We start from the raw sequence: 12,846 nt of genomic DNA on the forward strand, positions 1-12,846 counted from the left end.
TTTAAAAATTGCACTACAGATACACTTTAAATTAAATCATTTGCTAACTAATAACACCAAACCTTTAAAATTGATTAACAGTGTAGAGGACAAAGCAAATTAAGTATTAAAAACACGTAATTAATCGCTAAACTTAGGTTAATCTGATTATAAAAGTCTTGTGTGAACACAGTAGAATTTCTTAAGAAAACATGCAAATTGCTATTTTAGGTTTTTTCTTTCTTTCTTTTTAAGCTGAAAATCATTTGTTCTGTTTTCACCAAAAACAGCAGCACTTCAATAAATCCAGGGTGATCCAAGTCATTACATTTGGCAATGCTGACTGGCCAAATATTTTTTATTTTCCTTTGCAACAACACACAATTGGTCATTTCACTGCACTTCAAGGGGTGGATGAGTGAGCGCCTAAGAAGAGAAATGATACGTTCTGTGCTTCTGTCGGTGGAAATGCACTGTTGAGTGAGAGTCAGTTGTGGAAATGCTGTTTTAATAATTCAGATTACATGTAGGCACATACTGTTAAGTAAAACTGACATTGATAATACTTTAAAAAAATAATATTTATCATTTTTCCCCTCCACATCTGCGGGGGGTGGTGCTTGAGTGCCCCCTATGCTCCAGCCACCACTATTGGTAAATAACATCAGAACAACAACAAGACAATAACTTCAACATCATTAAAAAAAAATGCAACAATGAAAATAAGAGAGAAAGGGAAAATTAACTGGCCCTGCTGGGCAGCACAGAGTAATGCTAGTGCAGGCTTGATTATTTCTAGGGTCCTGCTGATGCTTTTTTTGAACATGTTTAACTTTATGCATGTGTTTCCTGTTGTCCTTTGCATTCTCAGCGTATTGTGGCGGTTAGGCTGCATAACTCGGCATCATCATGACACGGCATGACACAACTCTATGTTGGCCCGGTGTGAAAGGGGCTTTAGGGCGCAGGCAGAATTACTTTGTCTAACATCTTCCAGCCGAGCTGCAATCATTAGCCATGCGGACCAAGGCCAAGTACTCGTCTGGCACCCGGTGATCTGTCTCTGCTATCAGGTAAAATCCAAAACACGTGGAGAGGGAAATGGCAATATGAAAAGAGAGCCAGGCTCTTGTCAAACAGAACAGTTATTTATAGCTACTCAAATATACCAAATTAAAGGAAAAAAAAAAACACAGAGGCTGTTGGTGTTGGTGAGCAGGGATGAGCAGCAGGAGGATGTGGTGTAGATGCAGAACTGTAATAAAGTTGTCGTTCTTTTCTAAAATGCAGGCTTTTTCCTGGAAGACCCCACACATCTCTGTTAAACACAACAAAAACAACTTTGCAAGCATCACCACCACCAACCACTGTAAAGCAACCAAAGGCACTCGTTGCACTGTTGGATCAAAACGTGGCGGCACGGCAATAAAATACATAAATCGAAGCAGCCATGCCGGACAGTTTTGTCGGTATTGAAGTTTTCCCCTTAAGTGTGTCGACCCTGGACTCCAGCGGGAGGGGATGTGTGCATCATCCCCTCCCTGTGTGTGCATCATTGTGTGCGAGTTTGGATTCCAGAGCGCAGATGGCCGCCTTTTCACCCTCCACAGTCTTCCTCTTCCTCAGCGGGGGTCATCAGCTCAACCTGTCATCTTCTATTTTTTTGTCTTTTAAGCTTGTTTTATGTCAAACACAACACTTGATGCTGCAGGAGTTTAAGGTCTCTGAGGTGTCCCCTGCGTACCGGCTGTAGAGGACTGTACATCTCTTCCCGGTACAGCATACCCCTGCTTTCCAGCTTACTTTCACTTCTGGGCTTATATTCACTCCCCTGTCCTTTCTGTGTTGATACTTGTTATTTGGCCTGTGCATTTTTTTTATATCTGGTGTGTCTCCTCTCTGGTCTGTCGTCCATATGGGTCCCTGTTGGTGTTGTCCTCTGTCTATTGTCTTTGTGGTCAGTCCTCATTCTCTGTCCCGGTCTATGTAGGTTCTGTCATTGTGTCCCTGGGTCTGCTCTGTGGGTTTTCTAGTATAGTTCCTCTGTTTTACACTGTGTTCACTTTGTAGTTCCATATTGGCTTTCTGCTTTTATTTCTTGAGGTAGTTTTGGTTATTGTTTAGGTTTTGGTATAGTCAATTTCATTACCTCAGTATTTATGATCCATCTGTTAGTTGTCCACTGTTGCATCTTGTTCTCTTTTTGAGTTCTATGTTTATTTTTATGTCCGCCAAGGATGTAATAAAATCATTGGTATTTATTGATTTGTGTGTCTGTCTGTCTGTTTGCAGGATTACGTCAAAACACCTGTGCCGATTTTGACAAAATTGAATCAACAGATACATATTAGACAATGGAAGACTCCACTCCAGCGTGACATATTTCCCTGCCAAACTGGAATCGCCCATCACTGTGAATGTTCCCCATTTGGTGAGGATTCACACAAATCCAACTGTGGTGTGTTTCCAGGAAATCTCTGTGCTGGGCTCAGCAACACAGTGAACACAAGCTGTGGCAGTAAGTGTTGACTTGTTTACCCTGACAGGAAGCTGAGGCCTGATTGTGTGGGTGTTTGATGTCCTCAGTTGTTTCTGTCAGCACACTTTTCCACTTTGCATCTGTCCATTTCAAATGGACCTAGAGAAGGTGCTGGTGTTTCTGGATGTTATTGATGCATGGTTTTCACTTTGCATGGTAGAGTTTTAACTTGCACTTGTAGATGTAGTGACAAACTGTGTTAACTGAAAATGGTTTTCTGAAGTGTTCCTGAGCCCACGCGGTAAGGTCCTTTACACAGTGATGTCGGTTTTTAATGCAGTGCCATCTGAGGGATCGAAGGTCACGGGCATTCAATGTTGGTTTTCGGCCTTGCTGCTTACGTGTAGAAAGTTCTCCAGATTCTCTGAATCTTCTGATTATATTATGGACTGTAGATGATGGAATCTCTAAATTCCTTGCAACTGAATGTTGAGAAACATTGTTCTTAAACTGTGTTTTTTTTTTTTTTTTTTTCACGCAGTTGTTCACAAAGTGGTGATCTTTGCCCCATCTTTGCTTGTGAACAGCTGAGACTTTTGGGATGCTCCTTTTATACCCAATCATGACACTCACTTGTTTACAATTAGGTATTCTTTGAGCGTTCATCAACTTTCCGAGTCTTTTGTGCCCTGTTCCAATTTTTTTGCAATGTTGCAGGCTCTATTTCAAAATTAGCAATATATTTGCACAAAAACAATAAAGTTTATCAGTTTGAACATTAAATATTCTTGTCTTTGTGGTGTATTCAATTGAATATAGGTGAAGGGATTTGCAAATCATTATATTCTGTTTTTATTTACATTTTACACAATGTCCCAATTCATTGGAATTGGGGTTGTATAAATGGTGAAGGTAAGCTCGGTGTGAAAACTGCTTCAAGTCGGATAGAGACATGGAGTGCCAGGATTTACCGCTATGTGATCCAGGGAGCACTTTCCATATAGAATGCCACAAAACCACCTTGGGTTAGGAAACTGGGATACTTTACATCAATGATCTTACCAGTGAGGAGGAGGTGTTACTGGTTTGGTGGTCTGGAGTAAAACTGGATGAGATCAACTCCATTTGTTTGCATCATGAGAAGATATATTTATCTGGATATGAAAATCTGTAACATGTCTGTGCAGAGCCCAAAAATGTTCATGCCAAGAAAAGGACTGAGTAGTACTTTTCTTTGCATTAGTGTGTAATATTGAAACTAGTGATAAGTTCCACTTGACATGAAATGAGCTTAAGAAAAAAAAATAATAATCATAATTATAAAAAGCTAAGCTTAGCACCAAAACCATTTTCATACCACATCATGCTGTGACACCTGTGACATTATGTGGTGCAAATGTGAAAGAGCTGAATTACTGTCAACATGATCCACCATGACCTTGAAAATGGTCAATTTTCAAAGTCGTGTGTGTGACTGAGTGAGACAGAGAGGTTGTTCTAAGACTGTTTATTTTTTAATGATCTGTGTGAACATGCTGATTCATGCAAACATCCACTGATGGCAAACAGGGAAATATGTCAGCCTTGTTCACTGTATTCTTCTCAAAAGCACCGCGTTCAGTACGAGCAAAGTTTTCTAACTGACTTTATATCATCAGCCAAACTAAGAGTTAACAAACGGTTAAAAAAAAACCCGATCGGAGTGGAAGCAGTGACCCCCAACACGAGCCATTTCCGCTCTGTCTTGTCAAATGCACCGCTTATGTTACGAAACAAGTTCACCAAGTCACTTTAAATACCATACAAACCAAAATGGAGGTGAATTGAAGAAAACCTAAAGCTCCTTTCACGTTGGCGTATTCATAGAGCTGCGTATTGCAGCATTGTGTTTCATTTAAATATGCCTTAAATGCACATGTACTCAGCCTTTTTCAGTGTTCCTTTCATACTTGCAGCTGCATGTGTTCACGTTTTAATGTGTGCACACAGTCACGTAAATATTCCATGACAAGGCTCCAACCTGCAAAGCTGATCTGGCAACAGCAATCAGAGAAAGTTTGTCACTCATTAAGTCCATGCCTCAGAGACTGCAAGCTGTTATAAAAGCCAGAGGTGGTGCAACAAAATACTAGTGATGTGTTGGAGCGTTCTTTTGTTTTTCATGATTCCATAATTTTTTTCCTCAGAATTGAGTGATTCCATATTTTTTTCCCTCTGCTTGGTCTAAAGTAACCGTTACTGACTGCCACAATTTTTTTTTTCCTGATTTCTTATAGTGTTTCTTAAAGCCAGAAAGTTGCCATTTGAAATGACTTTAGTTTTGTGTCATGTCTGTGATCTGCTTTTTTCTACAAAATTAAACAACTGAATGAACATCCGAGGCCGGTGATTCCATAATTTTTGCCAGGGGTTGTAAGCTACAAGTAATATGCCAAGCACAATTAAAGTATAAAAAGTAAAACAGCCAATATGTATAACAGTATACTTTTAAGTACACAATAATAAACTAAAACTTTTAACTTTTGTTTTATTTTGCAATTTCAACCAAATAATTAAAGAAATAAATATATTTCTCATTTTCTTCATATCTAAGTGCAAACAGCAAAAACAGCCAGCTGCTTTCAGCGCTGAAAGCAGAGATCAGAATGGATAGACACACACTGCTCTGACTTACAGGGGGGGAAAAAAAAATCCTCAGTCCATTTTTGAAACTCATCTTAAAATCAATTTTGACTCTCTGGCTTTTAACCCACCACAAGACTCAATTTTAATTTTTAACTGTATTTATTTGTTAGTTACTCATCTGATTTTTGTATTTTTAACTTGTTCTATTGTTTTATTATGTCTGCCAGATTCTGGATCAAGATTTCACTTTATATAGGCTTTGAAGGATTATGTTAAAACTACCTCACATATTCTCACCAAAATTGCACCACAGATACAAGGGCTTGGAAGACTCCACTGAATGTTGGAGGTGATCTGGGTCTAGACTGGCAGACATCAGAAATCTCTGATTAGTCTTGTTGTCACATACATTTTATGAGACAACACTGTTAACTAATGTACAGTTAACACCATAAAACAGTTTAAATGTAATACAGTAACATTAATCTGAGAATCAGAGCTCCAATCCAGCACTTAAACACCGTGGTACATAGTTAAAATATAAACTTACAGTACAGTTAAAATATAAACTAACATACAGTAACGTTAATCTGAGAATCAGAGTGCCAATCTGACACTTAAACACCGTGGTACATAGTTAAAATACACCATGAAACAGAGTGTAAATATAAACTAACATACAGTAACGTTAATCTGAGAATCAGAGCTCCAATCCGACACTTAAACACCATGGCACATTGTTAAAATATAAACTAACATACAGTACCTTTAGTCTGAGGGTAAATGTAAAATAACATATAGTAACTTTAATCTGTGATCACATACTTTAACACTTTGAGACAGCATGTAAATGTAACACAGTAACTTAAATCTGAGAGAGTTGATCATCTTTAATATTGTGAGACAGAATATTTCTGACATCTTTTAAATAAAGATTTAGTTAACCTTTTTAACCAGGAAAAAAATACCATTGAGAAACTCTTTCAAGAGAATCGTGGCCAAGACAGGCAACAGCAAATGCAAAGCACAGTTACGCATTTATACAAACAAAAGGCAAATAAAAACAGCAAAATTTAAATTACAAGCATATTAAAAATATTATAATACTAATTATTCTATTTTTAATATTATAAACAAGTGGTATGCTTATGTATTTTGGGTCAAGGATGAATGTTGTAACAACGAAAGTTGATAGGACAAATATTTTTGAAGAAATTAGCAATTTTAGCTAACAGCAAACAATGGTCATTGTGCTGCAATTCACCAGTGGTGTTGAGGTGTTAAATGTTATTGTGGTTTGTGTTAGTGTTGCTGATTTTATTGTTTTTGTCATTCTGTTGGTTTAGTTAAGTCTCATGTTGCTATTACAATGAGTGACCTAAGTGTCATGTTGGTACCATGTGAACCAGTGAAATGTTTAGTGTTTTTATTGTCTTCTGTCCCTGTCTTTTTGTCAAATTAAAAGCACCTGCTTACACCAGCTGTGCATGCCTGCAACTTTGATCACAGAGAAACTGTGGAAAGGTGACGTTTTCCATTTGGTATAGTTTTTGGTCAAGGTTGAACGCTGCAAAAACGGGACAATGGATGCTGCTAAGTGCTTTCTGGACTTACACATCCTTCAAGTAGGGGGCGGTAAGACATCTTAATATTAAAACCATGAGTGTGGTGAATGATTTTTTTTTTTTAATGTATAAATGTAAATACATGGATTACACAAAAAAGTGAAAACACTTATTTCCTTTGTGGTCCATTTAAAAATCAAATGACAAAATAGATGTAGAAATAAAATAATTAACAGGAACAATGTTAGTTTCACTGACTACTTTTAAATCCAAAATAGTGTGTTTCCTGTGGGGATCCACAGGCTCGTGATTATAAAATAGGTAGCTAACATTTTTGTGGTAAGGATGGTAATAAATTAAACAAATCTTGTATAATGAGTCAGAATGGCATGTGATTCCAGAATGCTTTTAGAACTGTAGAATTCAACAATTTTTAGAACTCAAACATTTTTATTTCCTGTTAATTACATATCTTTAAGACTGTCTTTCCGGTTCTTGTTGTCATATACACACATTATTAATATGCATATGTCGCAGACATGAACGAGCAAAGCTCGTCAGCATCTCACCATGTCATTTAGGTCCTTCAGACTTTATTTTGAGTCATTGCTTCAGGGGAGCATTAGCATGGCAAAAACCTTTCAGACTGGGGGAGCTCTGCCCCCCCAGACCCCCGTCTTTTTAAGTATTTTCCTTATTTTGCCTTTCATCTTCTGGGGGGGGTCTGCCCCCCCCTTTTAAGCATTTTTTTTTTTTTTGCTTATCAGCTGACCCCCCCCCCCCATTCACAGCCCTCTTAACCCGCTGCCACTTTAAGCATTATCTTATGTAGATGTAAATTAATATTCAAAGTTTTCAGCTAGCTGACAGGGCTGTACAATATGGCCAAATTATTGTATCTCAATATTGTCACATAAACTGTCATGTAAATATCACTTATATACATGCTGTCCATATTCTTGAGCCGCTTAGGTGGGTAGGAAGAGTTCCCATGGGATAAAAAAAAGCCTTTCAACCTACCATCCCTGGCTCTCAAGACCAGGTACCTAAGTGGCTCTACTTTTTTTTTTTTTTTTTTTAAAGATATTTCGGTGTACCTTAGTATACACTAGTAGAGTTTCACCTTAGATACCTTACTGAATTTTCATATCAGTCAACTTTATTGTCAAATATGCGATACATGCTCGACATACAGCACAGATGAAATTTCAGTCCTGTCAGACCCACGGTGCAGAGTATAGAATAAAAACTACTACTAAGCTGTGGAACTCAAGGTGGAGAACATGAGCTCTGAACCGTGTGACTCGTACTTGCCTTTCATTCATGAGGGGTTTGTCTCATTGGTGGGAGATGATAAAAAGGTGCGTGTCAAAATTTTGCACGACACAGGGGCGTTTGACTCGTTTATCCGAGCTGATGTGTTGCTGCTGTCCGTGGAGTCAGACAGTCACGCGGGTTCCAGTTCGAGGGATGGGTCTTAATGTACTCTTTATGCCTTTGCATAAAGTGTCACTTGATTGTGAACTGTTCAGTGGGGGTGCAGTCTTGGCTGTTCGTCCTGCATTGCCAGTGGAAGGTGTTTCTGTCATCTTGGGCAATGGTTTGGCTGGTGCGCGGTTGTGGAAGGACGTTGCTGGGTCAGTTGTACAGAAGGAGGCAGAGTCAGTTTTTGATTTGCTTCCTCAGATTGATTAGTGCACTAAACAGTTCCCTCAGGTGTTCACTACGTGTACGGTTACTCGGGCTATGGCACGGAATGAGGTGACAAAGGGGAAATGTGCACATGATGAGCCTGGACATTCCGGAGTGATTAAAACGTTTAAAACAATTTTTCCTGAGACAATTTTTTTGGCCGCATCTAAAAACGAACGTTTCTGCATATATTAAGATGTCATGTGTGCCAGCTAACTACTAAGTCTAATCAAGTGTTAAAGCCAGTTTCATTGAGTCCAATTGCAGTTGCATCCGAACCATCTGAGCATTTGATAATTGATTATGTTGGGCCTTTGCCTCTGGCATGGTCTGGGTCATCATACTTGTTCACAATGATGTCAGGCTACACAGTATCCAGCAGCTTATCCATTGCAGACGATAACTGCTAGGGCAGTGGTGCGGGTGCTTACTCAATTTATTTCTGTGTTTGGTATTCCGAAAGTTATACATTTGGATCAGGGCAGTAACTTTAATAATTGCATAATAAAGCGACGGCTTTCCATCCTGAGTCACAAGGCGCTTTGGAACATTTCCACCAGTCTTTGAAGTCGCTGTTGCGTTGGGGGGCAAATGGGAAGAAGGTTTGCCTTGGCTAATGCTGGCTGCTCATGAGGTTACTCAAGAAAGTACTGGGTTTAGCCCAAATGAGTTGGTCTTTGCACATACAGTGAAAGGTCCTTTGGCTGTTGTGGCAGACAGTTTAAGGGAGCCAAATCCATCTAAAAATCTGATAGATTATGTCAATGGGTTCAGACGTCGCTTGTATGCTGCAAGCGATTTGGTCAAGTTAAAAATGACTGCGGCACAGAATAAAATGAAGTCTCTGTTTGATAGCCGTTCGGCAGTGCGTTCATTTTTGCCTGGTGACCAAGTGTTGGCTCTTTGTCTGGTTATCACATCACCTTTTCAAGCAAAGTTTAGTGGTCCATACATTGTGTTTGAACAGCTTTCTGATCACAATTGTTTAATCTCAATGCCTGAATGCAGGAAAAAGCAACAAACGTGTCATGTCAACTTGTTGAAACCTTACTATTCCAGAGAGGAGTTACAGCCAACGGAGGATTCTGAGGCTTCGGCAGTACGAGGGCTGTCAATAAAGTAACGGTCCTTTTTATTTTTTTCAAAAACTATATGGATTTCATTCATATGTTTTTATGTCAGACATGCTTGAACCCTCGTGCGCATGCGTGAGTTTTTCCACGCCTGTCGGTGACGTCATTCGCCTGTGAGCACTCCTTGTGGGAGGAGTCGTCCAGCCCCTCGTCGGAATTCCTTTGTCTGAGAAGTTGCTGAGAGACTGGCGCATTGTTTGATCAAAATTTTTTCTAAACCTGTGAGACACATCGAAGTGGACACGGTTCGAAAAATTAAGCTGGTTTTCAGTGAAAATTTTAACGGCTGATGAGAGATTTTGAGGTGATTCTGTCGCTTTAAGGACTTTTCACGGTGCGAGACGTCGCGCTGCGCTCTCAGGCGTCGTCATCAGCCTGTTCAAGCTGAAAACCTCCACATTTCAGGCTCTATTGATCCAGGACGTCGTGAGAGAACAGAGAAGTTTCAGAAGAAGTCGGTTTCAGCATTTTATCCGGATATTCCACTGTTAAAGGAGATTTTTTTAATGAAAGACGTGCGGACGGATCCGCGCGTCGGGACGCAGCCAACGCGGTGCGGCGGCACAGGAAAAACACCTCCGTGTTGATAACCATTTGTAAAATCCAGGCGGCTTTTGATGGCTTTCAGTGGAGTGAGTATATGAGAAATTGTTTAACAGGCAGGACATGTTCCAACTTGTCCTTAAGGCTTTCAACAGAGGTGTTTTTCCTGTGGCGGAGCGTCGCGCGGCTGCGTCCCGACGCGCGGACCAGTCCGCACGTCTTTCATTAAAAAATCTCCTTTAACAGTGGAATATCCGGATAAAATGCTGAAACCGACTTCTTCTGAAACTTCTCTGTTCTCTCACGACGTCCTGGATCAATAGAGCCTGAAATCTGGAGGTTTTCAGCTTGAGGGGGGGGGGGGGGGGGGGGGGGGGGGGGGGGGGGGGGGGGGGGGGGGAAACAGGCTGATGGCCGCGCTGAGAGCGCTGCGCGACGTCTCGCACCGTGAAAAGTCCTTAAAGCGACAGTCTCACCTCAAAATCTCTCATCAGCCGTTAAAATTTTCACTGAAAACCAGCTTAATTTTTCGAACCATGTCCACTTCGATGTGTCTCACAGGTTTAGAAAAAATTTTGATCAAACAACGCGCCAGTCTCTCAGCAACTTCTCAGACAAAGGAATTCCGACGAGGGGCTGGACGACTCCTCCCACAAGGAGTGCTCACAGGCGAATGACGTCACCGACAGGCGTGGAAAAACTCACGCATGCGCACGAGGGTTCAAGCATGTCTGATGTAAAAACATATGAATGAAATCCATATAGTTTTTGAAAAAAATAAAAAGGACCGTTACTTTATTGACAGCCCTCGTATGTATGGCAAGTAGATCTGTTGGGACGCTTGACAGGTCTGGTACCTTGGACAGCTCACTGCCGCTGATGGAGGGGAGTGACAGTGAAGTTGGTACTTTGGACAGTGCACTTGTACAGGGGCATCTTAAGAACTCAGACGTTTTGTCAAATTTGGGTGTGTTGCTTGGTCATTTGCCTAGGTGTCATGCTGAACAGGTATGTGATTTGATAAATCGTTTTCCATAGTTGTTTTCAGATATACTGGGGCGCACACATCTTATTGAGCATGATATTAATGTGGGAGATGCTGGGCTAATTAAGCAACGCTTTTAAAGAATCAGTTTGGATAAACGCAAGCATCTGGATGCGGAGGTAAATTACATGTTGGAGAATGGCATTGCGGAGCCAATTGCGTTGAGTTGGGCGTCTCCATGTATTTTGGCTCCTAAGTCAGATAATACGTAACATTTCTGTTCTGATTTTCGTAAGCATAATGTGGTTACAAAGCAGATTGTTTTCCTTGGTCGAGAATGGATGATTGCGTGGATCAGGTTGGTTCTGCCAAGTTTGTGTGTAAATTTGATCTCTTGAACGGCTACTGGCAAGTGCCGTTGTCTAAGCGTGCACGTGAGGTGTAACATTTTATGTAGTTATTGGAGACACTTTGCTTTACAGATATTCAGGCCTCACAACGGGAAACCATTAGATGTAACAGTTTCTTTATTCAAATAATTTATTACTGAATTGTGCCACACGGGCACCAAAAGATGTAGTGTTTTGTTTAAATCTTTATGCCTCCACATGGGAGCACCATTAATATGTAGCAATTTGTAGTGAATACGTAATTAAACTCCCAAATTGAAGTCCCAATGTAACATGTCACCAAAATAATTAATTTAGGGTTTAATACTTATTATTTCAGGGCACCACCTATTTTTTTTTCTATAGCATAGGTACTCAGTCAAATGAATTAGTCAGCCTGAATTTAATTTAATCAATCTCTGATCTAAAAGTCATGAATTCCACAATACGGTTGAGTTTCGTTCTGTACACAAATGACCACGGCAGAATTATTTACAATTTATACAAGAAATGAACATTTGACTGGTATTTTATAGACAGTGATGAAAAATACGTTCATTCATGGAAACAATTTTCTTACTCGCTCATGAGACGTTGGAAGGAAGAAAGAAAGCTTAAAACTTTAAGTAAATAAATGTGATTGGAATTTAGTGATGAATTTAGAAGCCAATTAGGAAGAAAAATATTAAACATGAATATGTTTCAAGAAAAAGGAGCCACCTGTATCCATTGACAACAAACCTCTTTCACGGAGCCGGGACTGGGTCAATTAGCTGCTGTTGGAGGGTTGGTTCCGTTCGTCCGTCATCGATATTTCTGCTCTGGGCAGCGTGAGCTCATTTGGGTCGGAGGGGTTAACCAAGCGGTGTCCCCGAGTGATCCCAGGGCTTGTGTCGGCTGGCCTGCAGTCAGGTTTGAAATCAGCTCCATTGTCAGCTTGTAGGAACCCAGAGGTAGAAGATGTTTGTTGGAAATGGTTCCTAGTAGCTTTTTAAAAAGTTGTTTGAACCAGATTAAAAATCTTTGTGAATTTAGAAAAAAAAAAAAAAAAAACTTTAAGAGCATTGAGAATTATAATGAAAAAGGAAAAGTCACTTTTTCTGTAAATTCGCTCTTAATTTGAAAAGCTTAGCTCGGAAGTTCTCTTGAAAATTCAAAAGACGATGCACCTTAAAGCGTTAGGTTAAAACTTTAAGTTTGTCTAAAAGTAAAGAATGAATAAATGCCATATGGTAGCTTAGCTTAGTTTAGCAATGAGGCCTTGGCCCAAAAAGAAAATGTAAGCGTTTACAAAGAAGAAAGCAGAAAAGAGCGTGGAGCAGGCGGAAAAGAGAGAGTGGGAGCGAAAGGCCGAGCGAGGCTCTGTCCTACCCACCCGGAAGCGAACATCAAACAAACGTTCATAGAATGTTTGCTTACTGTTCAGCAAGTTTGAAACGTTCATGTAATGTTTGTG

This window comes from Thalassophryne amazonica, chromosome 11 (genome assembly GCF_902500255.1).
Source record: "Thalassophryne amazonica chromosome 11, fThaAma1.1, whole genome shotgun sequence".
In the NCBI taxonomy this organism is placed as follows: Eukaryota; Metazoa; Chordata; class Actinopteri; order Batrachoidiformes; family Batrachoididae; genus Thalassophryne; species Thalassophryne amazonica.